The 27,813-nt window shown below is 40.8% G+C and overlaps 2 non-coding genes across 2 annotated transcripts; both read left to right on the top strand.

Annotated features, from left to right (window-relative positions):
• The first annotated feature begins 20,849 nt into the window (after positions 1-20,849).
• LOC148570573 (small nucleolar RNA R71) lies at positions 20,850-20,958 on the top strand. Its single transcript, XR_015907923.1, has one exon. It is a non-coding gene; the product is annotated as a small nucleolar RNA R71 (small nucleolar RNA).
• Positions 20,959-25,107: 4,149 nt separating this feature from the next.
• On the top strand, positions 25,108-25,211 carry LOC148570572 (small nucleolar RNA R71). The gene has a single exon (XR_015880522.1). It is a non-coding gene; the product is annotated as a small nucleolar RNA R71 (small nucleolar RNA).
• The last annotated feature ends 2,602 nt before the right edge of the window (positions 25,212-27,813 follow it).

The raw sequence follows: 27,813 nt of genomic DNA, 5'->3' as shown, positions 1-27,813 counted from the left end.
CCTAGCAGGGTCAGCGATAAGATCTCTTCCCTTCTATGCTACTCTAAGGAAAGGAAAGAAGTTTGAATGGATGAAGGAATGCGAACAAGCCTTCCAAGATTTCAAAAGATTTCTGGGACGGCCACCTATCCTATCTCGGCCACGAGAAGGAGAACCACTCATATTATACCTCACGGTAGGAAGTCAGGCAGTGGCCTCAGCACTGGTTCGCGAGGACGACAAAGGGAAACAACCTGTATACTTTATTAGTAAAGCACTACAGGGATCCGAGCTGAACTACCAAAAAATAGAAAAATTTGCCTATGCGCTCATATTAACATCTCGACGTCTCCGCCCGCACTTCCAAGCTCACACCATTAAGGTTCGGACCAACCAGCCCATAAAAGGGATATTGCAGAAAACAGATCTAGCAGGCAGAATCCTACAATGGGTAGTCGAGTTGTCCAAATTTGACCTTCAATACGAAGCTCGGACAGCCATTAAATCACAATACTTTGCCGACTTCATTGCAGAATTTACAGACACCACGGAAACCCTATAGAATGGAATATTTACGTGGACGGTTCCTCGAATAAGACTGGAAGCGGCGCAGGTGTGATAATTGAAAGCAACCAAGGAACCCAAATTGAGCTTTCCCTCAAATTCGGGTTCCCTGCCTCAAACAACCAGGCGAAATATGAAGCACTACTAGCTGGTTTGAAGCTGGCTAAGGAGGTGGGAGCTAAAAAACTCATCATCTTCAGCGACTCACAAGTAGTCACCTGACAAATAACAGGGAGCTACCAAGCCAAAGATCCCACCATGAAAAAATATTTGGATAAAACCAGGGAACAACTCAGACAACTTGGGGAATATGAGATCCGCCACATACCCCGCGAACAAAATTCCCGAGCTGATGCACTCTCAAAACTAGCCAACACTAAACCAAGGGGCAACAATAGAAGCCTCATCTAGGAAATGCTACAGAACCCGTCAATCTCGGAAGAGGAAAAAGTCCTAGCCATAACAGGTCAGGATCAAGGATGGATGACCCCCATAATTAACTACCTCAAAACAGAAACACTCCCTATAGATGAAAAGGAGGCAAAGAGGTTAAAACGGGAGGCACAATACTACACTATCATAAACAATACTCTATACAAAAGAGGAATTTCAATACCATTGCTAAAATGTGTACCGACTTCCAACACGAAGGAAGTTCTAGAAGAAATACACAGTGGCATCTGTGGCAATCATCTCGGAGCACAAGCACTCAACAAAAAAGTACTTCAGGCAGGATTTTATTGGCCAACTCTAGAAAAGAAGGCTACAGAGTTTGTAAAGACATGTCCACTGTGTCAAAAACATGCCAACTTCCATATCGCCCCACTAGAAGAGCTCATCAGCGTAACCTCACCTTGGCCATTCGCGAAATGGGGACTCGACCTTCTCGGACCCTTTCCCCAAGGATCGGGACAAGTTAAATTCCTCATATTAGGGGTAGACTATTTCACAAAGTGGATCGAGGTAGAACCCCTAGCTAACGCCACTGCTCAAAGAAGTCGAAAATTCCTATATAGGAACATTGTCACAAGGTTCGGGGTTCCATACTCCATCACCACAGACAATGGCACCCAATTCACAGATGCAGGCTTCAGAAAATTAGTAGCCGACTTGAACATAAAGCACCAGTTCACCTCCGTTGAACATCCCCAAGCCAATGGACAAGCCGAAGCTGCTAACAAAGTCATATTGGCTGGGCTAAAATGGAGATTACAAGAGGCAAAGGGAGCTTGGGCCGAAGAACTTCCACAAGTCCTGTGGGCATATTGAACAACGCCACATTCCACCACAAAGGAATCATCCTTCCGATTAGCATACGGAATGGAGGCAATGATCCTGGTAGAGATCGAGGAAGGGTCGTGGAGGTCGATCTCAAATGAGATCTTCTGTATTGGTCGGAGATGGTGTGTTCGGCTGGCTGGTGGCGGCCGGAACTGTTGTGTCCGACTTGTTGGACTTGCTGCACTGCTGATCCTTGGTCACCGGAGGGTGGGGGTACCTGCAAGAGACTCCGATGCTTAAGTTAGCACGGGTATTAAGTAGGTTTATTGTAGAATCAGAGTATGAGTTATACCTGGGTGCTCCAGTGTATTTATAGTAGTGAGATGTGACCTTCTTTGGATAAGATAAGTTAGTTATCTTATCTTATCTTATCTTTTGTTGAGGTCAGCTTATCTTCCGTGGAACCGCCCTTGTCTCTATCGGCTTGGGCTGCCTTTGGATCTGGGTCGTATTCCTTGAGTTGGGTCCTTCTTTGGGCTTTTCCTGTCGCTTTGGCCGACTTCTTCGTAAAGAAGTCGGTCCGCTTGACCTAAAGAGGTCGGTCGCTCTGCTACTGAACATCCCGGCTCGGTCATCTCAACCCAGGGTATGAACAGTGCCCCTGCTTGAGCTCGGTCTTCTTTTTGAGGTCGAGTTCTTGACTTCGGTCCTTCTCTAGTGAAGCCGAACTCAAGCATTTTTTTGTTTCCTTTGTAGAAGCTTTTGAATGTAGAACGTTTTTCCTCTAAAAGCGCACGCTTTTATATCGGTGCTTTGGGAACGTGCGAGGGTTTAATGTTTTCATTAATTTTAACATTAATTGTCCCGTTTCCTTTTGGCTCTTTATTTTGATTTTGAAAACCCAGAAACGGTTTCTCTCATTCGCCCTTTTCGTAACTTCTTTTCTCCGCTCTCTTTGCTCTCTGTTTTTTGTTTGCACTTCTGCTTTCTTGTGTTGCAGCATTTGTTTGGCGATTTTCTGGGCAGCTTTTATTTCTGCGCCTTCATTTTTCTTCCTCGAAGCTTCTTTCGTCTCCAGGTTAGTCCCATTTCGTGCTTTCTCCTTGTTTTTGTGATGAGGTTTTGATTTTGATTTTCCTTTAGAGAAAGTTTGGATCTTTCTGTTTCCATCATGCCTTATTGTTGTTGAAATGTGCGTTCTGGGAGTTTTTCCATCTTCTGCATGATCCTTTTTGTTTTTACTTGATGCTTTTATGGCTTTGCATGTTCCTTGTTGTTTCTGTTCTGATACCGCTATCCGCATCTGTTCCTTGCTTTATTTGAAGGTTGCTTTTGTCTGGTTTTGAAAAAGGTTGTATCTTTAATGGTCTCTGTTTGGCGTGCTTGATGTTTGGGGATGGTTTTTGCTGGTTTAGACTGTAAGGCAATGTTTTTGAAGACTTTTGTGTTTTACTCTGATGGAAAATACTTGCTGTTTGAAGCCTTCTTTTCTTGTTTTGAGAGATGCTGAGGTGCGAGAAGTAGATTTTTATTAGAAACCTTGCTTTATTATTACCTCCAAAGGATGCCCCAGGACTTTGGTTTGAGTCTTGGGGTTTTCCTTTTCTGTGTGTTCACCTGTATCGTATTGAGTTGTTTTCTCCCTTGTCCGAGATGTTTTTAGTAATCCCATCTTCTTTTTTTATTTGTAGGATTAGTTGGCCTCATGTCTTCTCGCAATAATATTGTAGAGATGTCTTCCAGAGTTCCCGAGGGGATGTCCGATTGGCTGGACTCCCTTGTCTTGTTGTGTGTTTCTGTTGTGGATGCTGAATTTTGCACAGAGCTGAGGAAGTGCCATAGGATTTGTGGTAACAGTGCCCGTGAGGGGGATTATGAGCTTGTTGCCCCTGATTCTGATGAGAGAGTTTGTTTTCCGACTTCCATCGAGGGGGAGCGTCCCTTCTTCTATGCTTATGAATACTTCTTCAGCCAATTAAACGTTACTTTTCCTTTTACTGCTTTTGAAACTGACCTGTTGTGGTCATGTAACATTGCTTTGTCCTAGCTTCATCCGAATTCCTAGGGTTTTATCAAAATATTTCAACTGCTTTGCCAAGAGTTAGGCATAACACCTTCTGAAACTGTTTTCCTTTATCTTTTCGTCTCGGCCAAGCCCATAGGTTCCTCCAAAAAGAAAGCTTCCTGGGTTTCTTTCAGATCGGCCCAGGGGCATAAAGTTTTTGCCATGTATGATGAGTCGTTTAAAGATTTTAAGAACTATTTCTTCCGAGTCTGTGTTGTTGAGGGGGTCCGCCCCTTTTTTCTTGATGAAAATGATGAGCCTGCTTTTCCTCTAGAGTGGCAAAAGAATGTGAGAGTGCTACGTTATACATGGGAGATGCTTAATGAGGTTGAGCGGGCCTTTGTAGTTATTCTTGAAGATTTGTGGGGGAAACCTCCCCATCCGGATACAAAGAAATTCTTGAGTGATCTATCTTTGGTTCGAACTACTTTGGGTACTGTCTGACTTGTTTTTATACTTGCTTCTAAGCTTTTCTTCTCCTATGTTGTAACTTGTCTTTTATGGTTGATTCTATATTTTCAGAGATGTCAAAAAATAATGATTCTATGAAGACCTACAAGAAGGCGAAGAAGGCAACTGCTGCTCTAAACATCTCGGCCAAGGCGGCCGGAGAGGGATCTTCTCAGGTTCCAGTGAAGCCTCCTGTTCCGAGGGTTACCTGAAACTGGAGGTCGATCTCGGACGAGATCTTCCGTACTGGTCGGAGATAACGTGTCCGGCTGGCCGATGACTGCTGGAGCTGTTGTATCCGACTTGTTGGACTTGTCGCACTGCTGATCCTTGGCCACCGGAGGGTGGAGGGTACCTGCAAGAGACTCCGATGCTTAAGTTAGCACAGGTATTAAGCAGGTTGTTATGTAGAATCAGAGTATGAGTTATACCTGGGTGCTCCAGTGTATTTATAGTGGTTGTAGAGTGACCTTTCTAGATAAGATAAGTTAGTTATCTTATCTTATCTTTATCTTTGAGTTGAGGTCAGTTTATCTTCAAGGGAACAGCCCTTATCTCTATAGGCTTGGACGGCCTTTGGATTTGGGTCGTGTTCCTCTATTTGGGCCCTTTATTGGGCTCTCCTGTTGATTTGGCCAACCTCCTTGAGAAGAGGTCGGGTAGCCTGACCTGAAGAGGTCCATCGCTTTGTCGCCAGTCATCCCAGGTCGGGTAGCTCGACCCAGGGTATGAACAGTGCCCCTGCTTGAGCTCGGTCTTTTTGCTGCGGTCGAGTCTTTGACTTCGGTCCTTCTCTGGCAAAGCCGAACTCAAGTATTTTGTCGATTCCTTTCTTTGTAAAGTCTTTTTGAATGTGGAACATTTTCCTTTAAAAGCGCGCGCCTTTATATCGGCGCTTTGGAAACGTGCGAGGGTTTAATACCCTCATTAATTGACTTCAAATGCCCCGTTTCCCTTGGTTTTATTTTGAAATTTGCCATCGAAAACGGTTTCTCTTCTTCGTTCCTCTTCGTAACTTCTCCCTTTACTTGCTCATTTTCTATTTTAGAGTTTCACAGTTTTTTCCTGCGACGCCTGCTCTTCTACTGCTTGCTGTGGAAAAGGAGTGATTCTGGGTTTCTCCTTCTGTCTTCTTCAGGAAAATTTTTTCCGTTCGAAGGGTGGCTCTATCGCTTCTTGCTCTTTAGCTTTCTTTCGAGGTTTTCTTCTATTTTCCAGGTTCGATTTTTCCTCATCTGTCATTTTTATGCCTGTTTTGAGAAAGTTTTTATCTTAGTTGGGAAAAGTTTAGATCTTTCTTCTTTTCGCTGTGCCTGGTCACTGTGCGTCTCGTAATTTCTTCGTCTTTTGCATGGTCTTTTTCGCTTTTCCTGTTGCTTGATACCTTTAGGGCTTTTGCATGTTGTGAAATGCTTTTGATTTTGAAGCTTCAGAATGATAATTTTGTTTGATTTTGAAAAAAGGTTGCATCTTTGGTGATTTTTGCCTGGTATGTTTGCTGTTGTTTCTTGCTGATAGACTGTAGGAAGATGATTTTCTGTTTTGTTTGTGTTTTGTCTTTCTCCTATGAAAAATGCTTGTTGTTTTTGAGGTCTTCTATTCTTATTTGTGGGATGCCGGGACGTAAGTAGGCTTTTCTTGATACCTCGCTTTGTTACTGCCTCCAAAGGATGCCCCAGGAGTTTTAGTTTAGGTCTTGGGGCTTCCTTTTTCTGTGTATTCTCCCGCCAAGATATTTTTGAGTAATCCGTTCTTCTTTTCTTTTGTAGGGTTTAGTTGGCCTCATGTCTTCCCGAAATAACGTTGTAGAGATGCCTTCCCGGGTTCCTTAGGGTATAGCCGATTGGGTAGACTCGATGGTTCTTATGTGTGTCTCTCTGGTTGATTCTGAATTTTGTGCACAGCTTAGACAGTTTCATAGTGTTTGTAGTAATTCCAGTGATGAGAGGAACTATAAGCTTGTCCCTCCCTCTTTTGATGAAAGAGTCTGCTTTTCTACTCGGGTTGTTGATGATCGCCCCTTCTTTTATGTTTATGATTTTTTCTTCAGTTCGCTGGGTATCACCCTTCCTTTTACTCCATTTGAAACCGATCTGTTATGATCCTGTAATGTTGCCCCCTCTCAACTTCACCCCAATTCCTGGGGTTTCATAAAAATTTTCCAATTGTTGTGCAATGGTTTTGGTATTCCTGCTTCCCAATCTCTCTTTTTCTATCTGTTTGTCTTGACTAAGCCCGGTGTGGTAAAAAAGTAGTCAGCTTGGGTCTCCTTTCATTCCACCCAGGGAAAGAAGGTCTTTTCCATGTTTGAAGAGTCGTTCCGTGATTTTAAAAACTACTTTTTCAAAGTCCGAGCTGTTGAAGGAGCTCGACCATTTTTTCTGAATGAAAATGACAAACCTGCTTTTCCCTTGGAATGGCAAAAAGATGTGAGGGTCTCCAGATATGCGTGGGAAATGTTGGATGAGGCTGAACGAGCCTTCGTGACTGTCTTGGAAGATCGCTGGGGTCATCCTCCCCATCTTGACACAAAGAAATTTCTAACCAATTCTTCTCTTCTTCAAACTGAACTGGGTATCTTGTGTTTATCTATTTATGTTGCTTGTAACTGTCTTTCTGACTTATCCAATTTGTAGCTTAACTTCTGTTTTATTTGCAGAGGCAATGAAGAATAATGAAGCTATGAAATCTTTTAAGAGGGCGCAGAGGGCGACTGCTACTAGGAATATTGCGGCCAAGGCGGCTGGGGAGGGGTCCTCCCAAATGCGCGAGAAGCCATCAGTGCCGAGTTCTCCTAGGGTGAAGAAGGTGGTCCCTACACCCCGAGTCCGTTTGGTGGATACTCGCCCCACTTCTGCCGCTCCATCTGTTGCTCCTCCCAATAAAAAAACAAAAAACAGCCGAGCCCTTTGACCTCGATGCTCCTGATTTCAATGCCATTGAGTTTGTGGATTAGCAAATCGGTCCCTATGGCTCCCTCTCTACAGATGATGTGTCCATCCTCCATCACCTGGAATTTATGGCCCGAAATCACGTAAAGATGGCGTATATGGTGGCCGCCATATATCAGACTGCTCAGAATCTCACTCTCCATGTGATGCGCGGAAAACTTGTCTCGCAACAAATCTCCCTTCGGCAAGTGTACCGAATTTGTCGTCAAGTAAAAACTCACAATAGAGTGAGGTCGAATCCCACAGGGATTGATTGATCAAGCAACTTTAATTAGAAGAATGCTCTAGTTGAGCGAATCCAGAATTTGGGTCGAGAGTTGCAGAAAATAAAATGGCAGGAATGTAAATAACAGAAAAGTAAATGCTAGAATTAAAGGATTGGAAGTAAATGACTGAAAATAAATTGCAGAATTGTAAATGGGAATGGGGATTTGCTCATAAAAGTAAATGGCAGAAATTAAAGAGAATGGGTAAGATCAGAGATGGGCAGTTCATTGGGCTTAGGAGATGTTGCAATTCTCCGGATCAAGTTCATTTTCATCTCTTCCTCAATCAATGCACTCATTGATCTCCTTGGCAATCTTAATTGATTGAATTACAATTTCTTGCAATTCAATCTCTCAAGTCTTGATCAATAGCCAATTCCTTGGTCAATTACTCATGAGAAGAGATGAAGTATGGTTACTGATTATACCACATGCATTTCCCAAATCAAGTATTGAGAGGGTTATAGTCACATACCCATCCAAACCCAATTTGGTCCAGCATGAGAAAGCATTTCTTGCTTGATCTCTTCATTCCTCTTTCAAGGTTCAAAAGAGATCCAAGTTTGAATAGCTTCTTTTCCAAGATAACTACTCAATTGGATGAAGATCGAAAGCTTTCAAGTAAAATCAAGAGAAAAGATAGAAGAAGAATAATGAAAGTTAGTATTGATCCATCAAATTACAACAGAGCTCCCTAACCCAATGAAAGGGGTTTAGTTGTTCATAGCTCTTGAAAATGAAAACAAAGATGGAGAATACATCATAAAACTAGAAAATGCAGAGAAAGTAAAATACAGAGAGTAGTTCTCTTTTTCCAGCTTCCAGAACTCCTTTAACAATTCAAAGCTACTCCTATATATACCACTTCTCTCAGCTTCTAGTTGGCTCTTCAAGTCTTGGGCCTTTGGATCTTGAGTTTGAAGCAGTTCTCTTCTTCATTTGGGCTTGGCTTTACTTGCAGAGAGAAAATGTGAAGTGGGCAGATACTTTAGCTCAGGACGTTAGGGGTGTTAACGTTTAGTGAAAATATGAGTTCGAGAACGTTAGTGACAATCAACTTTCTCACTAACGTTACTAAGTAAAAGCCACGTTAACTTCAACGTTAGTGGCATAAACGTTGCCACTAACGTTGCCTCTAAGTCCTTCGCACACGTTATTGAGACTTAACATTTCCAATAACTTTGAAAAGCCCCCTTTGTTCCCACGTTAGAGCCCACGTTAACTTAGTTAACGTGGCTCTTTAACGTGGGCTTGCCATCCTTCGAGAACGTTAGTGACACTCAACATTGTCACTAACGTTCCAAGGTGCCCCTATGCCTCACGTTAGAGTCCACGTTAACTAGGTTAACGTGGCTTCTAACGTGGCCATGCTTAGCCATCCCCAACGTTAGTGACAATGTTGAGTGTCACTAACGTTGGCCATTCTTTCACTCATCAACGTTAGCTTCCACGTTAACTAAGTTAACGTGGAAGTTAACGTGGCTCCTTGGGGGGTTGTGTGGTTGCTTCCAACGTTAGTGACAATGTTGGGTGTCACTAACGTTGTCGACCACTCTTGCTTCTTACGTTAGCTCCCACGTTAACCAAGTTAACGTGGAAGTTAACGTGGTATGTTTCTCCTTAGGCCAACGTTAGTGACAATGTTGAATGTCACTAACGTTGGCGTTTCTCCCCCTTTCTAACGTTAGAGGCCACGTTAACTAAGTTAACGTGGACACTAACGATGAGCATTTGCCAACGTTAGTGACAATGTTAAGTGTCACTAACGTTGGCTCAACTTCCCTTCTCCACGTTAGAGTTCATGTTAACTTAGTTAAAGTGACTCTTAACGTGGTCAATGATGGCTTCGAGAGCGTTATTGGCAATCACTTTTCTCATTAACTTTGCAAGTTACCTCCCATTCCTTGCTTCCTTTGGTCCTGAAATCAAGCAATAGAGTGCATCAAAGTTCTAGTCCAAGTCATGGGTAATGCAACATACAATCTGTCACTAAACTTATGCAAAATCCTCATGAAATAATGTAAAATGCACAATGTATGCTTGAATCATGGTGTAAGTGAATATCTACCCAAAACTAGCTTATTTCCTAAGGAAATGCATGAAACTAACCTAAAAATAGTAAAGAAAAGGTCAGTGAAACTGGCCAAGATGCCCTAGCATCACAACACCAAACTTAAAGCTTGCTTGTCCCTAAGCAAGTACTGGAACAAGAGAATGATGAATGGAATGCCAAGAGCAATGAGTCATTCTTGTGGAACTCATATCACTGATTTTATGGTGGTTTCATGCATAGCAACTTAGGTTCATTCCTGGCTTTCAGACCTTTATCATGTCTTAAAACACTCACTTTGCTTACATCCCATGAGACTTTTATTCATTGATCCCTTTATTGTCATTTCAGAGCTTATTGGTGTTCTTAGGCTAAGTGCTCTGTAAGGGGGCAACTTTTTAAGATAAGCTTTCAGCCAACACTCCCGAACCAGTTGGTTCAAGGTGCTAGGTGTTGAAGCACCCCTAAGGACTTACTCCCTCAAGTCTCTCCCCCATACATACACACCACAGGCATGTAGTTCATTTATTTTCCTTCTTGAGACCTTGGTGTCCAGCACCTCTTTGGGTTACTAAATGCTCTGTGGTGAGGGTTACTCTTGATAATGGACTTTCAGCTGATAATCCCGGGTTAGTTAACCCAAGTTACCAGGTGATAAAGCACCCCTAAGAGCTTATTCATCCAAGTAGATCCCTCACACAGGAACACCATAGACACATATCTTAAGATCAAAACCATTGGTGCCTAGCCTTATTGCTTACTCTTTTTCTTTTATTTTTCCACTTTCATTATTCTTTTCTCTTTCTCTTATTAGGATCTTGTCATATACTTAGTCTCATGAGCATATTCAAAGCAAAGTATTCAGGCCAGATAGTTGTCATCCCACCTTATGATTGAACCAACTTAACTAACTTATGATCATACCATAAACTCATGAATGTACTCCATAGTGTGAACTCCACTCTCGTCTTTTGAAACATAAACATTCTCTCTTTATTTGATTAAAAAGGGACAAGCATACAAGTAAGTAAAGTAGGGATGCAGTGACATAAAGACTAGTGCACATAGAGTTTCTTCAATACCAAAAACTTAAAAGACATAATTGAAAAAGGTTTAAACATAACATAGAAGCAAGTTATATTTCATACAAGATCTTCCTTATTTAAAACATAGAGAAAGATGGAACAAAGAAGGAACTCCACCACCTTTTACTGTTGTGGATGTCCATGCTCTTTTCCTTGCTTGTCCTCATTGTTTCCTCTTGCATTTCCTCGCATCCGTGCCAATCTTGCTTGCTTCCAATCCTCAAGTGCCTTCCTCACTGACTCATGACTCTCTTCCACCCTTTGTCTTTCCTTTCGTGCTAATTCATCCTTCATTTCGTCATACATGGCTATTCCTGGATGCAATATTGGCAGCTGTCCCACTAAGTAGCCGAGCCTGGCTTGAGTGTTTATGTGATGTCCTGTTTCGCTCATGTAAACTCCTTCTGCGAATGCCCTTTGCTCGTCCAATAGTTCTGCCTGTTCTATTTGTCTTCGATGCATCTCATGTATGTGTGCCCCTTGATGTGCTTGGATGTTGATTAGCCTCTGGGTGGATTCTTGTTGCTCGTTTTGCCTTTGTTCCATCCTGTTGAATATTTCTCCCCATTGTTGTCCTTGACTTAGTTGCTGTTCCATCATTTGCCTTTGCCACTCACCTTGCTGAGTCATCCATCTTGAGAATGTTTCCTCTTGCTGCCCCATCATCTGTAGTTGAAGCTCTTTCTGTGCTCCTTGGCTTTCTAAATATTGTCTAGACAAGCCATCAATGGCCTCCTGCAATTGGTGCATGTCCAAGGTCTGTTGTGCTTGACCCTCTAAGACTTGTCCTTCCACTACTTGAGGGGCTGTCCTCTTCCTTTGCTTCCGCTGAGGCAAAGGGGATGCTGCAGCATTCATCCTTCGTACAGTTATTGGGATGCCTTCCTTTATCCACATGGGGTTCTCATCTTCAAAAACTACCCCAGCTTTCTTGCATATTCGGTAAATAGTGCTGGGGTAACCTAACGTTCCTCTTGAGTCGCTTTTCTCTGCCATCTTTCTAATACCTTCAGCTATGAGTTCATGAACCTTGATTTCTCCTCCCTTCAGTATACAGTGCACCATTGTGGCTCTTTTGACATTCACCTCTGAGTTGTTTGTAGTTGGGAGAATAGACCTTCTCACTAGCTCAAACCACCCCTTGGCTTCAGGAGTGAGATCTGTTCTCTTGATGAACTTTGGTTTATTTCCCGCACCCCTTTCCCAGTCAGCTCCTGGTACACAAATATCTTGTAGAATCTGGTCATAATTGGGGTTGTCCAATCTTGAGTGATAGCTTTCTTCTTCAAACTGTATAGACCGTAGCTTCAATGCCCTCATGACACTCATGGGACCAAAGTCCACCATCTTTCCTCTCACAAAGCTTGTGTAAGACTCATCCTTCTTATCATATCGAACCGCATTTACATAAAATTCTCTTATGAGGTTTGCATTCACCTTAATGACTGGGTCAGTGAGGAGCTCCCATCTTCTCCTTTCTATCTTCTCTGTGATTTCAGGGCACTCAGTCTTTTTAACTTGAAATCCCAGCTCATAAATGATTTCCTTATCAACCATCTACCCGTATTGCAATGCATGATGCAAGCTTCTAAATCTCTTTTCATCATATGGGTGTTCTTCCATGGGTTCCTTTCCCTTCCTTCTTTTAGAACCCGAAGACGCCATGAATGATAGTTAATATGTGAAGGTGGCAAAGTTGTGGAGATTTTTGGTTGTTTAAGGTTTTATTGCGATGAAGAGAGTGAGGTGCGAAAAAGGTTTTTAATGGGGTAGGGAGTGTCTTGTACCGAAATGGAGAGTGGTGAAGATTGGGTAATGACAATGAAGGTGGGTACGGAACAAGGGTCCTTTATATAGAGAAGTTGTGAGAGAATGTAGGGTGTGGATTGATTGAGTGGTTACTTGATGGACGGTTGGGGTGATGCATGGATAAAAGACAAGGATCATCACTTTATGAATGAGATTGCTCGGTCTTTTAGGGGTTCCATTTTTCCAATGTTGCATGGCAACATTTTCCAATGTATTCCCTTTTTAGAACAAGTGTGTAGCCCTTCCTTTTGTGGTGTCCGATCCTTCTTTGTTTAGTTGTCCAATCCATCCCTTTTTATGCTTCTTTTCTTTTCCTATAAAGATTTAAAATAAGGAAATTAATATCATAAAAATCAAACTCTATGGCTAGAATAATAAAGAGAAGAAAACAAGAGTTTGTTTATTTATGAATTTCAACTGACGAACTACTTGTGTATCCTTATGCATTTTGGTGGCACCATGGGGTGACACCAAACTTAGTTTGAAGCAATGTGATGAAAAGTTTTGTTCAAAGCTCCCAAGACTAGCATGCATCTTGGTTTGCTTTGAACACCAAACTTGTTCTTCACTATATACTGCATGATAAAGATTTCACCAAGTGTTTGTCAAGTTTGGGTTGAAATTCATAAACATTGATTTATTCATTATTTTAAAAACATATAAAACATGGGTTGCCTCCCATGAAGCGCTTCTTTAGCGTCACTAGCTTGACGTTTTTCCCTCATCAGGGTGGTTGGTAATGTTTAAAGTCCTCCCCTCTTGCTGTTGACTTATATCCATTGATTGGATCAATGATCTCCACATGTTCCAGGGAAAGAACTCTGTTGATAGTGAAGACCTTGGGTAACTGAGATGGTACAGTAGGGAGATTATGGGGAATATCTGGGAAGTAAGCTGAGACAACTCTATCCCCTGGAGAGAAGTCTTCCGTAGGGATCTTCTTGTTCCTCCACCTCCTTGGTACCTTCTTCTTTGTTTCTTTTGAGGTTGCCTTCCCCTTGGTGACCTCTTTTTCTAAAGGAGTTGTGATGTTGTCTTCACCTGCCTCTAGTGGTTTAGGTTCCTCCAACTTTTCCTTGAGTTGTGGCAATTGCTGTTTTCCTTGTTTATCTATCAAGGGGATCTCAGAATGAACTGGCTGTGCTTCATTGCTTGTTTCCTCCTTCAGTGTCTCATTATTATTTGTGCTTAGTTCCTTGTCCTCTTGATCTGTTTCTTGTGAGAGTTTGGAAACATTGAAGCTGAGTCGTTTATCATGGATTCTCAATATTAGCTCCCTTTTCTCTACATCGATAAGTGCTCTGGCCGTAGCTAGGAATGGTCTTCCCAATATGATTGGATGAGTGTGACTCTCTTCCATGTCCAGGATGACAAAGTCTGTTGGGAGAAAGTATTTCCCAACCTTTAACAACACATTTTCCACCACTCCTATTGCTTGCTTTTGAGTTTTGTCAGCCAGTCTGATGATTACATCTGTGGGCATTATCTCATTGATCTGCAGCCTCTTCACCAGGGATAAGGGCAGTAAGTTGATGCTGGCCCCCAAATCACATAGTGCTCTATCGAACATAGTTTCACCTATGGCACAAGGGATGTGAAAACTCCCTGGGTCTCTTCTTTTTGTCGGCAACTCAGGTTGAATAAGGGCACTACATTCCTTGTTCATCACTATAGTCTGGCCTCCTTTGAGTGAGCTTTTCCTGGGAAGAAGTTCCTTCATATACTTGATGAATACAGGCATTTGTTGAATTTCCTTGATGAATGGTATGTTCACATGCAGAGATGCAAACAAGTCTAGGAACCTTGAGTATATTCTTTTTCCCACAGCACCATTGAGCAGTTGAGGGAAGGGTGCATAGGGCTTCAGCAGCTCTTGTTGTGAGATTTCTGGTTCTTGGTGATCTTTATCCTCCTCCTTTGTTGAGTTGTCTTCAGGTTGTTCGAAAAGTGTGTTTTGCTTGTCTTCAGTCTCTTGATCACTTGTAGTGACCTTTTTGCAATCTTCCCATCTTACTTTCTTTGCTTCTCCTTTGGGGTTTTTCTCCGTATCACTTGGGAAGCTATCAGTAGGTTTGGGAATCTTCTTAGCTAAATATCCCACCTAAAATTCCAGCTTCCTAATGGTCTCTCCCTGGTTCTTAATATTGGCTCGCACCTCCTCTTTGAACACCTTATTTTCTTGAATCTCTTGGCATATTCCTTCAAGTAAGGCTTCAATCTTAGAGAGCTTGTCATCAATTGATGAGTGATTCGGAGCAGATGTGCTGTTTTGGTTTTGATAAGCGTGTGGAGAAGTGTTGTTGTGGGGGTGTTGAGATGTCCTCTGTGTGAACTGCTGGTGAGCTGCATTGTTGTTGGAGTTGTAACGTCTCTGGTCTTGGTTTTGATCTTGCTCACTTCCCCACCCAAAGTTTGGGTGGTTTCTCCATCCAGGGTTGTAGGTCTTGGAGTATGGATCATAGTTTTTCCTTGGTGAATTCCCAATGTAGTTGGCTTGCTCCTGACTACCCTCTGCTTCTTCATTCACTCCTTCTTGGGTTGTTGATGAAGTGGAGATTGCTGCTACTTGGTTCCTCTCCATCTTCTTGGTGAGGTCAGCCAGTTGCTGGGTAATGAGCTTGTTTTGGGCCAACAGAGCATCTACATTGTTTAGCTCCATTACTCCTCTTGTGTTCCCTCTTTCGGAAGCATAGAAGTAGTCGTTCTCTGCTACTGTTTCAATAACATCTATGGCTTCCTCAATAGTCTTCTTCTTGTTCAAAGATCCTCCGGATGAATGGTCTACGGCCTTCTTTGACTCATAAGAGAGCCCTGGTATGCGAAATTGCTACTCGGGTTGTGAATTGTTGTTCGAAATTGATTCCCTAGCAATGGCACCAAAAATGGATGCACAGAACCATGGTCTAAACATATCTTCACAACTTCGCATAACTAACCAGCAAGTGCACTGGGTCGTCCAAGTAATACCTTACGTGAGTAAGGGTCGAATCCCACGGAGATTGTCGGTATGAAGCAAGCTATGGTCACCTTGTAAATCTCAGTCAGGCGGATATCAAATGGTTATGGAGTTTTCGAAAATAATATAATAAAATAGGGATAGAAATACTTATGTAATTTATTGGTGAGAATTTCAGATAAACGAATGGAGATGCTTTCGTTCCTCTGAACCTCTGCTTTCCTGCTATCTTCATCCAATCAGTCTTACTCCTTTCCATGGCTGGCTTTATGTGATACATCACCATTGTCAATGGCTACTTTCGGTCATCTCTCAGGAAAATGATCCAATGCCCTGTCACGGCACGGCTAATCGTCTGGAGGCATCACCCTTGTCAATGGCTTCATCTTATCCTCTCAGTGAAAATGGTCAACGCACCCTGTCACGGCACGGCTATTCATCTGTCGGTTCTCGATCATGCTGGAATAGGATTTACTATCCTTTTGCGTCTGTCACTAACGCCCTGCAATCGCGAGTTTGGAGCTCGTCACAGTCATTCATTCAATGAATCCTACTCGGAATACCACAGACAAGGTTTAGACTTTCCGGATTCTCTTGAATGCCGCCATCATTCTAGCTTACACCACGAAGATTCTGGTTAGGAGATCTAAGAGATACTCATTCAGCCTAAGGTAGAACGGAAGTGGTTGTCAGGCACGCGTTCATAGGGAATGATGATGATTATCACGTTCATCACATTCAGATTGAAGTACGAATGAATATTTTAGAAGCGAAACAAGATGAATTGAATAGAAAACAGTAGTACTTTGCATTAATCTTTGAGGAACAGCAGAGCTCCACACCTTAATCTATGGAGTGTAGAAACTCTACCGTTAAAAATACATAAGTGAAAGTCCAGGCATGGCTGAGAGGCCAGCCCTCAAATGTGATCTAAGATAGCATACAACTGATCAAAGATACCTGATACAATAGTAAAAGGTCCTATTTATAATAAACTAGCTACTAGGGTTTACAAAAGTAAGTAATTGATGCATAAATCCACTTTCGGGGCCCACTTGGTGTGTGCTTGGGCTGAGCTTTGAGTGTTGCACGTGTAGAGGTCCTTCTTGGAGTTGAACGCCAGCTTTTGTGCCAGTTTGGGCGTTCAACTCTGGTTTTGGCTCCTTTTCTGGCGCTGGACGCCAGGTTTGGGTAGAAATCTGGCGTTGAACGCCAGTTTGCATCGTCTATTCTTGGCCAAAGTATGGACTATTATATATTCCTGGAAAGCCCTAAATATCTACTTTCCAACGCAATTGGAAGCGCACCATTTCGAGTTTTGTAGCTCCAGAAAATCCACTTTGAGTGCAGGGAGGTCAGAATCCAACAACATCAGCAGTCCTTCTTCAACCTCTGAATCTGATTTTTGCTCAAGTCCCTCAATTTCAGCCAGAAAATACCTGAAATCATAGAGAAACACACAAACTTATAGTAAAGTCCAGAAATGTGAATTTAACATAAAAACTAATGAGAACATCCCTAAAAGTAACTAGATCCTACTAAAAACATACTAAAAACAATGCCAAAAAGCGTATAAATTATCCGCTCATCACAACACCAAACTTAAATTGTTGCTTGTACCTAAGCAACTGAAAATCAAATAGGATAAAAAGAAGAGAATATACTATAAATTCCAAACTATCAATAAAACATAGCTCCAATCAAATGAGCGGGACTTGTAGCTTTTTGCCTCTTGAATAGTTTTGACATCTCACTTTATCCATTGAAGTTCAGAATGATTGGCTTCTATAGGAACTCAGAGTTTAGATAGTGTTATTGACTCTCCTAGTTCAGTATGATGATTCTTGAACACAGCTATTTTATGAGTCTTGGCCGTGGCCCTAAGCACTTTGTTTTCCAATATTACCACCGGATACATAAATGTCACAGACACATAATTGGGTGAACCTTTTCAGATTGTGACTCAGCTTTGCTAAAGTCCCCAATTAGAGGTGTCCAGGGTTCTTAAGCACACTCTTTTTTTTGCTTTGGACCTTGACTTTAACCGCTCAGTCTCAAGTTTTCACTTGACACCTACACGCCACAAGCACATGGTTAGGGACAGCTTGGTTTAGCCGCTTAGACCAGGATTTTATTCCTTTAGGCCCTCCTATCCACTGATGCTCAAAGCCTTGGGATCCTTTTTATTTGCCCTTGCCTTTTGGTTTTAAGGGTTATTGGCTTTTTTCTCTTGCCTCTTGGTTTTAAGAGCTTTGGCTTTTTCTGCTTGCTTTTTCTTTCTATTTTTTTTCGCCCCCCTTTTTTTTTCTGCAAGCTTTGTTCTTTGCTGCTTTTTCTTGCTTCAAGAATCATTTTTATGATTTTTCAGATTATCAAATAACATGTTTCCTAGTCATCAATCTTTCAAGAGCCAACATATTTAACATTCTTAAACAACAACTTCAAAAGACATATGCACTGTTCAAGCATACATTCAGAAAACAAGAAGCATTGTCACCACATCAATATAATTAAACTAAGTTCAGGGATAAATTCGAAACTCATGTACTTCTTGTTCTTTTGAATTAAAACATTTTTCATTTAAGAGAGGTGATGGATTCATAGGACATTCATAACTTTAAGACAAAGTTACTAACTACTAATGATCATGTAATGAAGACACAAACATAGATAAGCACATAACATAGAAAACGAAAAAAACAGAGAATAAGAACAAGGAATGAGTCCACCTTAGTGATGGTAGCGTTTCCTTCTTGAGAAACCAATGATGTCCTTGAGCTCTTTTATGTCTCTTCCTTGTCTTTGTTGCTCCTCCTTCATTGCTTTTTGATTTTCTCTAATTTCATGAAGGATGATGGAGTGCTCTTGATGTTCCACCCTTAGTTGCTTCCAATAATTATGTGGAAGAAAATGTATCCCCTAAGGTATCTCAGGGATCTCTTGATTTGTAGTCAAATGTTCTACCACTGAGCTATAGACCCTTGATGGAGGCTTTTGTCTTTCCTTTCCTCTTTCTAGAGGTTTCTCTGGCCTTAGGTGCCATCAATGATTATGGAAAAACAAAAAAGCTATGCTTTTACCACACCAAACTTAGAATATTGCTCGTCCTCGAGCAAAAGAAGAAAGAAGAATGGAAGAAGAAGAAGATATGGAGGAGATGGAGGGATGTGTGTATGGATGTGAGTGGTGAATGGAAAACAGAAGGGATGATTTTGAATGGAGAGAGAGGGTGAGGTGGGTGGGGATCCTGTGGGATTCACAGATCCTGAGATGATCCTGTGGTGTCCACAGATCTTGAGGTGATCCTGTGGTGTCCACAGATCCGGAGGTGTCAAGGATTTACATCCCTGCACCCATTAGGCATGTAAAATGCCCTTGCACACAACTCTGGGCGTTCAGCGCCAGGTTGGTGCCCATTTTGGGCGTTCAATGCCCATTTGCTGCCATTTCTGGCGTTGAACGCCAGAACCATGCTTGTTCTGGGCATTCAGCGCCAGGATGTTGCCTATTTTGGGCGTTCAGCGCCAGAACCATGCTCTGTTCTGGCGTTGAACGCCAGGCAGGTTCTTCCTCCAGGGTGTGATTTTTCTTCTGCTGTTTTTGATTCCGTTTTTGATTTTTTTGTTTATTTTGTGACTCCACATGATCATGAACCTATAAAGACATATAACTAAGAAAAATATTGTTAGATAAATAAAAATTGGGTTGCCTCCCAACAAGCGCTTCTTTAATGTCAATAGCTTGACAGTGGGCTCTCATGGAGCCTCACAGATGTTCAGAGCATTGTTGAGACTCTCCAACACCAAACTTAGAGTTTGGATACGGGAGTTCAATACCAAACTTAGAGTTTGGTTGTGGCCTCCCAACACCAAACTTAGAGTTTGACTGTGGGGGCTTTGTTTGACTCTGCTTTGAGAGAAGCTTTTTATGCTTCCTCTCCATGGATGCAGAGAGAGATCTTTGAGTTGTAAATACAAGGTTGTCCTCATTTATTTGAAGGATCAATTCTCCTCTGTCCACATCAATCACAGCTCTTGCTATGGCTAGGAAAGGTCTTCCTAGGATGATGGATTCATCCTCTTCCTTTCCAGTATCCAAGACTATGAAATCAGCAGGGATGTAAAGGCCTTCAACCTTTACTAACACGTCCTCTACTTGTCCATAAGCCTGTTTTCTTGAATTATCTGCCATCTCTAATGAGATTCTAGCAGCTTGTACCCCATAAATTCCCAGTTTCTCTATTACAGAGAGGGGCATGAGGTTTGTTCCTGAACCAAGGTCACACAGAGCCTTAAAGATCATGGTACCTATGGTACAAGGTATTATGAACCTTCCAGGATCCTGTCTCTTCTGAGGCAATGTCAGTTGATCCAGATCACTTAGTTCATTGATGAACAAGGGAGGTTTATCTTCCCAAGTCTCAATACCAAATAATTTAGCATTCAGCTTCATGATTGCACCAAGTAACTTGGCAGTTTACTCTTCAGTGACATCCTCATTCTCTTCAGAAGAGGAATACTCATCAGAGCTCATGAAGGGCATAAGGAGGTTCAATGGAATCTCTATGGTCTCTAGATGAGCCTCAGAGTCCTTTGGTTCCTCAGAGGGAAGCTCCTTATTGATCACTGGACGTCCCAGGAGGTCTTCCTCCTTGGGATTCACGTCCTCCTCTCCCTCATTGGGTTCGGCCATTTTGGTTATGTCAATGGCCTTGCACTCTCCTTTTGGATTCTCTTCTGTATTGCTTGGGAGAGTACTAGGAGGGATTTCAGTGATCCTTTTACTCAGCTGGCCCACTTGTGCTTCCAAATTTCTAATGGAAGATCTTGTTTCATTCATGAAACTTACAGTGGCCTTGGATAGATCAGAGACTAGATTTGATAAATTAAAAGTATTTTGTTCAGAGTTCTCTGTCTGTTGCTGAGTGGATGATGGAAAAGGCTTGCTATTGCTAAACCTGTTTCTTCCACCATTATTAAAGCCTTATTGTGGCTTTTGTTGATCCTTCCATAAGAAATTTGGATGATTTCTCCATGATGAGCTATAGGTGTTTCCATAAGGTTCACCTAAGTAATTTACCTCTGCTATTGCAGGGCTCTCAGGATCATAGGCTTCTTCTTCAGAAGATGCCTCTTGAGTACTGTTGGATGCAGCTTGCATTCCATTCAGACTCTGAGAGATCATATTGACTTGCTGAGTCAATATTTTATTCTGAGCCAATATGGCATTCAGAGTATCAATCTCAAGAACTCCCTTCTTCATAGGCGTCCCATTACTCACAGGATTCCTCTCAGAAGTGTACATGAACTGGTTATTAGCAACCATGTCAATGAGTTCTTGAGCTTCTGCAGGCATTTTCTTTAGGTGAATGGATCCACCTGCAGAAGTATCCAATGACATTTTAGCTAAGTCAGACAGACCATCATAGAAGATATCCAGGATGGTCCATTCTGAAAGCATGTTAGTTGGACACTTTTTGGTCAGTCCTTTGTATCTCTCCCAAGCTTCATAGAGGGATTCACCTCCCTTCTGTCTAAAGGTCTGAACGTCCACTCTAATCTTACTAAGCTTTTGAGGAGGAAAGAACTTGGCTAAGAAAGCCTTGACCAGCTTATCCCACGAGTTCAGGCTATCCTTAGGTTGAGAATCCAACCAGAGTCTAGCTCTGTCTCTTATAGCAAAAGGGAAAAGCATGAGCCTGTAGACTTCAGGATCTACTCCATTAGTCTTAACAGTATCACAGATCTGCAAGAATTCAGTTAAGAACTGAAAAGGATCTTCAGATGGAAATCCATGAAATTTGCAGTTCTGCTGCATCAGAGAAACTAGCTGAGGTTTCAGCTCAAAATTGTTTGCTCCCATGGTAGGAATGGAGATGCTCCTTCCATGTAAATTGGAATTAGGTGCAGTAAAGTCACCAAGCATTCTCCTTGCATTATTATTATTTTTATCTGCCATCTCCTTTTCCTGTTTGATAATTTTTGACAGGTGCTTACTGGTTTGTTGTAATTCAACTTCTCTTAGTTTCCTCTTCAGAGTCCTTTCAGGTTCTGGATCTGCTTTAACAAGAATATTCTTGTCCTTGCTCCTGCTCATATGACAAAGAAGAGGGCACAGAAAAATAATAATAATAGAGATCCTCTTTTTTTTTTGTGAGTGAGGGAGAGATGTTAGTAGATGAATAAACAAATAGAAGGAGATGAGAGAGAGAGAGAATTTTCGAAAATAGTTTTTGAAAAAGAGTTAGTGATTTTCGAAAATAGTTTTTGAAAAAGGTTAGTAATTTTTTTCGAAAATTCAAAATAAAAATAAAATAATTGGTTAATTAAAAAGAAATTTTGAAAAAGGGGGAAGATATTTTCGAAAATAGAGAGAGAGAGTTAGTTAGGTGGTTTTGAAAAAGATAGGAAACAAACAAAAAGTTAGTTAGTTAGTTGAAACAAATTTTGAAAAGATAAGAAGTTAGGAGGTTAGAAAAGATATTTTGAAATAAAATTTTTGAAAAAGATAAGATGAGAAGATATTTTTGAAAAGAGATGATAGAAATTAGTTTTTGAAAAAGATTTGATTTTTAAAATCTCAATTAATGACTTGATTCACAAGAAATCACAAGATATGATTCTAGAACTTTAAAGTTTGAATCTTTCTTAACAAGCAAGTAACAAACTTGAAATTTTTGAATCAAAACATTAATTGATGATGTTATTTTCGAAAATTATGAGATAAAATTAAGAAAAAGATTTTTGAAAAACATTTTTATAATTTTCAAAAATAACTAAAAAAATTTGAAAAAGATTTGATTTTTGAAAAAGATTTTTGAAAAAGATGAGATTTTTAAATTGAAAATTTGATTTGACTCATGAAAACAACTAGATTTTTAAAAATTTTTGAAAGAATCAAATCTAATTTTCAAAATTTTAAGAGAGAAAAAGGGAAGGATATTTTTTTTTTATTTTTGAATTTTTAATGATGAGAGAGAAAAAATTAAAAACATAATTTTCATGTTTTTCTCTTTTCTTATTGGATCAAAACAAGGAATGCATGCAAGAATGCTATGAATGTCAAGATGAACACCAAGAACACTATGAAGATCATGATGAACATCAAGAACACATTTTTGAAAAATTTTTAATGCAAAGAAAACATGCAAGACACCAAACTTAGAATTCTTTAATGCTTAGACACTAAGAATTCAAGAATGCATATGAAAAACAAGAAAAGACACAAAACATGCAAATGCAAAGATCAAACAAGAAGACTTACCAAGAACAACTTGAAGATCATGAAGAACACTATGAATGCATGAAAATTTTCGAAAAATGCAAGATGCACATGCAATTGACACCAAACTTATAACATGACTCAAGACTCAAACAAGAAACACAAAATATTTTTGATTTTTATGATTTTATGATTTTTTTGGCTTTTTATTTTATATTTTTTGAAAAATTATTTTGAAAAAGAAAAATAAGGATTCCAAAATTTTAAAATGAATTCCAGGAATCTTGCCATGTTAGTCTTAAAGCTCCAATCAAAGGGTCAGGCATGGCTTAATAGCCAGCCAAGCTTTAATAAAAATATGAGTGTAATTCAGACATGACAAGCCTTACATGCCCTATCCAAAAGAATTGGACATGGCTCCATTGAGGTGATTAGTTGAAGACCAATCCCAAAGCAGTTTGGGTATGGCTTTACAGCCAGATAGGATTCAACATGATTCATGAAACACTAGAATTCATTCTTAAAAATTCTGAAGAAAAATATATTTTTGAAAACATTTTTAATTAATTTTTTCGAAAACAAAGGAAAATTTTTTGAAAGATTTTTGAAAGATTTTTGAAAACAAAACAAAAAGAAAATTACCTAATCTGAGCAACAAGATGAACCATCAGTTGTCCAAACTCGAACAATCCCCGGCAACGGCACCAAAAACTTGGTATGCGAAATTGCTACTCGGGTTGTGAATTGTTGTTCGAAATTGATTCCCTGGAAATGGCACCAAAAACGGATGCACAGAACCATGGTCTAAACATATCTTCACAACTTCGCATAACTAACCAGCAAGTGCACTGGGTCGTCCAAGTAATACCTTACGTGAGTAAGGGTCAAATCCCACGGAGATTGTCGGTATGAAGCAAGCTATGGTCACCTTGTAAATCTCAGTCAGGCGGATATCAAATGGTTATAGAGTTTTCGAAAATAATATAATAAAATAGGGATAGAAATACTTATGTAATTTATTGGTGAGAATTTCAGATAAACGAATGGAGATGCTTTCGTTCCTCTGAACCTCTGCTTTCCTGCTATCTTCATCCAATCAGTCTTACTCCTTTCCATGGCTGGCTTTATGTGATACATCACCATTGTCAATGGCTACTTTCGGTCATCTCTCGGGAAAATGATCCAATGCCCTGTCACGGCACGGCTAATCGTCTGGAGGCATCACCCTTGTCAATGGCTTCATCTTATCCTCTCAGTGAAAATGGTCAACGCACCCTGTCACGGCACGGCTATTCATCTGTCGGTTCTCGATCATGCTGGAATAGGATTTACTATCCTTTTGCGTCTGTCACTAACGCCCTGCAATCGCGAGTTTGGAGCTCGTCACAGTCATTCATTCATTGAATCCTACTCGGAATACCACAGACAAGGTTTAGACTTTCCGGATTCTCTTGAATGCCGCCATCATTCTAGCTTACACCACGAAGATTCTGGTTAGGAGATCTAAGATATACTCATTCAGCCTAAGGTAGAACGGAAGTGGTTGTCAGGCACGCATTCATAGGGAATGATGATGATTGTCACGTTCATCACATTCAGATTGAAGTACGAATGAATATCTTAGAAGCGAAACAAGATGAATTGAATAGAAAACAGTAGTACTTTGCATTAATCTTTGAGGAACAGCAGAGCTCCACACCTTAATCTATGGAGTGTAGAAACTCTACCGTTAAAAATACATAAGTGAAAGTCCAGGCATGGCCGAGAGGCCAGCCCTCAAACGTGATCTAAGATAGGATACAACTGATCAAAGATACCTGATACAATAGTAAAAGGTCCTATTTATAATAAACTAGCTACTAGGGTTTACAAAAGTAAGTAATTGATGCATAAATCCACTTCTGGGGCCCACTTGGTGTGTGCTTGGGCTGAGCTTTGAGTGTTGCACGTGTAGAGATCCTTCTTGGTGTTGAACGCCAGCTTTTGTGCCAGTTTGGGCGTTCAACTCTGGTTTTGACTCCTTTTCTGGCGCTGGACGCCAGGTTTGGGTAGAAAGCTGGCGTTGAACGCCAGTTTGCGTCATCTATTCTTGGCCAAAGTATAGACTATTATATATTGCTGGAAAGCCCTAGATGTCTACTTTCCAACTCAATTGGAAGCGCGCCATTTCGAGTTCTGTAGCTCCAGAAAATCCACTTTGAGTGCAGGGAGGTCGGAATCCAACAGCATCAGTAGTCCTTCTTCAACCTCTGAATCTGATTTTTGCTCAAGTCCCTCAATTTCAGCCAGAAAATACCTGAAATCATAGAAAAACACACAAACTCATAGTAAAGTCCAGAAATGTGAATTTAACATAAAAACTAATGAAAACATCCCTAAAAGTAACTAGATCCTACTAAAAACATACTAAAAACAATGCCAAAAAGCGTATAAATTATCCGCTCATCAAGCCCTTCATAGAAAATGTGCAGCTGCACCCATTCGTTGAACATGTCAGGTGGACACCTCCTTGTTAAGTCCATGAACCTCTCCCATGCTTCATATAGAGTCTCACCATCTTGTTGCCTGAAAGTTTGGACCTCAGCTCTCAGCCTATTGATTCGTTGAGGAGGGTAAAATCTTGCTAAGAATTTGTTCACCACATCTTTCCAAGTTGTTAAGCTTTCCCTTGGGAAAGATTCCAGCCACTTGGCTGCTTTGTCCCTAAGTGAGAATGGAAACAAGAGCAGTCTATAGGTGTCAGGATGAACACCATTAGACTTCACTGTGTCACATATCCTCAGGAAGGTGGTTAGATGTTGATTGGGGTCTTCTTGAACACCTCCTCCAAACGAACAGTTGTTCTGAACAAGGGTGATGAGCTGTGGTTTATGTTCAAAGTTGTTGGCATGGATTGTCGGCTTTTGGATGCTACTTCCACAATTGCCTGGGTTTGGAATGATGTAAGAGCCCAAAACTCTTCTATCCTCCCCAGCATGATTTGCTCTACCTCCTCCCCCATGGTTGTGATCTTCTTCTTCATGATGGTTTTCCATGTTGTTTTCCATGTTTGGTTCAAAGAATTCCTCTTCTTCCTCAGCACCAACCACTTTCTTTCCTCTTGCCTCCCTCCTTAATCTAAGGAAGGTCCTCTCAGGTTCAGAATCGAAGGAAGTTGAAGCCCCGCTTCTTCTCCCTATCATACAACCATCAAGTGCAAGCATGAAAAGATAGGTGCAGAAAGTATTTGTGTCAGAATTACTGTTAGTTGTGGGTGATGCAATATATCAAACAGTTAGTGGGTTAGCAAACAGAATTGAAAATAACAAAGAAAAACAAAAGAGTAGAGGGGGAAGGGAAGAAGTTTAACTAAAACAGAAAGTAAATCACTCAAACAGAAAATGAAATTCACAAAATAAAAATGCTCAATCTAGTGATCTTTCAATTTAATCATTGTTGATGCACAATCAATCCCCGGCAACGGCGCCATAAACTTGATGTGCGGAAAACTTGTCTCGCAACAAATCTCCCTTCGGCAAGTGTACCGAATTTGTCGTCAAGTAAAAACTCACAATAGAGTGAGGTCGAATCCCACAGGAATTGATTGATCAAGCAACTTTAATTAGAAGAATGCTCTAGTTGAGCGAATCCAGAATTTGGGTCGAGAGTTGCAGAAAATAAAATGGCGGGAATGTAAATAACAGAAAAGTATATGCTAGAATTAAAGGATTGGAAGTGAATGACTGAAAATAAATTACAGAATTGTAAATGGGAATGGGAGATTTACTCATAAAAGTAAATGGCAGAAATTAAAGAGAATGGGTAAGATCAGAGATGGGAAGTTCATTGGGCTTAGGAGATGTTGTAATTCTCCGGATCAAGTTCATTTTCATCTCTTCCTCAATCAATGCACTCATTGATCTCATTGGCAATCTTAATTGATTGAATTACAATTTCTTGCAATTCAATCTCTCAAGTCTTGATCAATAGCCAATTCCTTGGTCAATTTCTCATGAGAAGAGATGAAGTATGGTCACTGATTATACCACATGCATTTCTCAAATCAAGTATTGAGAGGGTTATAGTCACATACCCATCCAAACCCAATTTGGTCCAGCATGAGAAAGCATTTCTAGCTTGATCTCTTCATTCCTCTTTCAAGGTTCAAAAGAGATCCAAGTTTGAATAGCTTCTTTTCCAAGATAACTACTCAATTGGATGAAGATCGAAAGCTTTCAAGTAAAATCAAGAGAAAAGATAGAAGAAGAATAATGAAAATTAGTATTGATCCATCAAATTACAACAGAGCTCCCTAACCCAATGAAAGGGGTTTAGTTGTTCATAGCTCTTGAAAATAAAAACAAAGATGGAGAATACATCATAAAACTAGAAAATGCAGAGAAAGTAAAATACAGAGAGTAGTTCTCTTTTTCCAGGTTCCAGAACTCCTTTAACAATTCAAAGCTACTCCTATATATACTACTTCTCTTAGCTTCTAGTTGGCTCTTCAAGTCTTGGGCCTTTGGATCTTGAGTTTGAAGCAGTTCTCTTCTTCATTTGGGCTTGGCTTTACTTGCAGAGAGAAAATGTGAAGTGGGCAGAGACTTTAGCTTAGGACGTTAGGGGTGTTAACGTTTAGTAAAAATATGAGTTCGAGAACGTTAGTGACAATCAACTTTCTCACTAACGTTACTAAGTAAAAGCCACGTTAACTTCAACGTTAGTGGCATAAATGTTGCCACTAACGTTGCCTCTAAGTCCTTTGCACACGTTATTGAGACTTAACATTTCCAATAACTTTGAAAGGCCCCCTTTCTTCCCACGTTAGAGCCCACGTTAACTTAGTTAACGTGGCTCTTTAACGTGGGCTTGCCATCCTTCGAGAACGTTAGTGACACTCAACATTGTCACTAACGTTCCAAGGTGCCCCTATGCCTCACGTTAGAGTCCACGTTAACTAGGTTAACGTGGCTTCTAACGTGGCCATGCTTAGCCATCCCCAACGTTAGTGACAATGTTGAGTGTCACTAACGTTGGCCATTCTTTCACTCATCAACGTTAGCTTCCACGTTAACTAAGTTAACGTGGCTCCTTGGGGGGTTGTGTGGTTGCTTCCAACGTTAGTGACAATGTTGGGTGTCACTAACGTTGTCGACCACTCTTGCTTCTTACGTTAGCTCCCACGTTAACCAAGTTAACGTGGGAGTTAACGTGGTA

This window comes from Arachis ipaensis, chromosome B3 (assembly GCF_059453495.1).
Source record: "Arachis ipaensis isolate K30076 ecotype BB chromosome B3, ASM5945349v1, whole genome shotgun sequence".
NCBI classification, from domain to species: domain Eukaryota; kingdom Viridiplantae; phylum Streptophyta; class Magnoliopsida; order Fabales; family Fabaceae; genus Arachis; species Arachis ipaensis.
Note: the sequence above shows the minus strand (reverse complement) of the source record. Positions and strands in the feature narration are given on the sequence as shown.